The 2,500-nt window shown below is 52.6% G+C and overlaps 1 protein-coding gene across 9 annotated transcripts in view; it reads right to left on the reverse strand.

The window, feature by feature from the left end:
- EBF3 (EBF transcription factor 3) overlaps positions 1 to 2,500 on the reverse strand; it is a 118,134-nt gene that overhangs the window by 12,823 nt on the left and 102,811 nt on the right. The window lies entirely within an intron of this gene.

Here is a 2,500-nt window from a genome sequence, read left to right on the forward strand (position 1 = left end):
ATGCGGGCACTATCATTCCACCCAGCCCCACGAAATTGCCGGCCACAAATAGTAATTAATCTTTTTATCCCTCAAATTGTAATTTTGACTATGAACTGTGCGCGGCCATAAATCAGCGGCCCGCACGCTGTGTACAGTGCATGAATCACGGCCGGGCTCGGTCGGACCGCAGCCTCTGTGCTTAACAAGCTTTATAAGGAGCCATTGGGCTTTATTATGGCTCTGCCCGACTCCAACAAAAACTGAGCCCGGGGGCCGGGACGCGAGTTAAGATGAAAATACTTATTAGAGTACATTACTTCTTGATGTAGATATCGTTTTCCGGGGAGCAACGCCACGGTGCACGGCGCGACATAAATCAGGGGGCTTTTCTGAGACTAATAAGACCCGCCGCCATCTATTCATTACTCAGCCCGCAATTCGGGCCATCACTCATTAGTCAGCGGGTAATTTGATGATTAACACCACCCAACTCAGCGGGTCCGCGCAGCGCCGGGAACACAAAGGCGGCGGCTCCGAGGAGCAGGGTTAGAGGCCGCCTTTGAAGGCGCTTTCCGGAATAATTGGTCACCGTTATCCTCGAGTGCTCGGGCGCTGGTGTCAACACCCTCGGCGGGCCTCGTCAGCGCGGGCCGCCGCCCGGAAGTTGAGGACCGCGGTGTGGTCTGACATTCCATCATACACGCCGCGGAGACAAAGGTCCGCGCAGGAATGTGAAGTAAGACATTTTCTTGTTAATAAAGCATTGATCCGACATATTGATTTTACATGACATGGCTTTTGCTGCGATTCTGCCCTCCTTTTTCTTTGCAAATAGTAAAGCTCTTCGAAATGCCTCGGCGTGTGTGACACGGCAAAAATTCCTAACTCTCTGTGATGTAAATTCTATATGTGTAAAACCACTTCATAATCAAACCATTAATCATCAGAAGCTGTCAGGGGAGACTTGGGGGACAATTTGTCATGTCCCTGCCTGGGCCGGGACGAGGGTGTCAGGAAAAGTGCAGGCCGGGCGGACAGGCCTCACCCAGCCAGTGGGCCCCGAAAGGATTCCAGGTCTCCCGACCAGGGGACAGGAAAGATGGCCCAGTGTCTTCTCGGAGGCTAGGGCCCTCCTCCCCCCAGCTCACCGCCATGCCTGCTGGACTTAATGAATCGGCCCGGTGAAAAGTGATCCAAACAGAGAGATGGGCGGCTGCTATTGATTTCATGCAAATGCCCTGACAGGTGATAGACGCTCTAATGCAAGCTTTCAGAAGCTTTATGACTTGTAATAACCATACCCGCTCATTCTGGGAGAGATATCCTTGATGCTTCAGCCGGATTGATATCCTCCTTCTAGAACCAGAAAAGATGCCCAAGCAGTAGAAACGAGAGGGCCTCGCTCGCCTCCCACTGCAGCCTGAGGAGCATCCATGTCTGGAGTGCCCCGCCGAGAGCAAGGCTGGACCTCGGGAGAGGACGTGCATCTCGGTACAACTGCAGGTCTAGCCAGGCCAGACCCAGTGAGGGGTTGGGGGGGCTGCGGTTGCAGCAGGAAATCCCGGCGGGGGCTTCGCTAGGGAAGCCCGAAGGCCTCACACGGAAGACTTAGGAGAAGAGGCCCTGTGTTCTCAGTTCAGGGCGGGGGCACCTTGATCACTGAGGGTGGGATGACCCACCCCTGTGCCTCTGGGAGCAGCTGCCGTCGGTGGAATGGACCGGCGGACTTCTGAGGGTGGAACCCCCCAGAACCCCCCACCCCACACAGGGGCAAGAAGGGGAGTCGCCCAGGCTTCCCCAGCACAGTCCACAACTGGAGGAGAAAACAGAAGCCCCTCTGCACATCCGATACACGGTCCGTGTGTGGAGTTTACGAGGAGGGCCCGGCCGAGCCAGGCCACGGCTCTGCACGTCCAGTCACAGAGCAGCGAGCCAGGCCAATCAATACCACTTTCCTGTTTTAGAACCGGGTAATTATGAGGGGGAGAGATTGCCTGACCTTTCACCTGCACTGCATTACTTTGCTGATATTAAGATAAATTGCCTGATTTTGGGTAAACATATGCTGCGATTCAAGCTGTCAGCACTGGTTTGCTCAGGGGTAATTTGTATTGATCTCCCAGCTCCTGCCCAATTTTGCTTACTGACCTCGTGGATAATTAGAGAAGGAGCCTTGGGTGAGCTTGAGTTGGGATGAAGAAGAAATATGAAGAAGAATAAAGCAAATTTGTTTTATGTTAATATTTGCAGGTCCTCCTCCAGCCCTCACATCTGTCAGCATCAGGAGAGCCGTAAATTAATGGACTTGGTTCCTGAGCAGTTTATTCCCAGGAATTATTTAGCTGCGTGCTTAGTCTCTGAACATGTGTCACTGGGTTAAATTAATTTAAACTCTGCCTTAAACACAACAAAAACAAATGTTATTTTCTGCTGAAGGGGAAAAAAAACCAGGACGTTTCTCAAAATGTATTACCAGCGTCCACCTTTCCGCGGGGATTTCCACGCCCATCTGCCTCGG

Source organism: Bos javanicus, chromosome 26 (genome assembly GCF_032452875.1).
Source record: "Bos javanicus breed banteng chromosome 26, ARS-OSU_banteng_1.0, whole genome shotgun sequence".
NCBI lineage: Eukaryota > Metazoa > Chordata > Mammalia > Artiodactyla > Bovidae > Bos > Bos javanicus.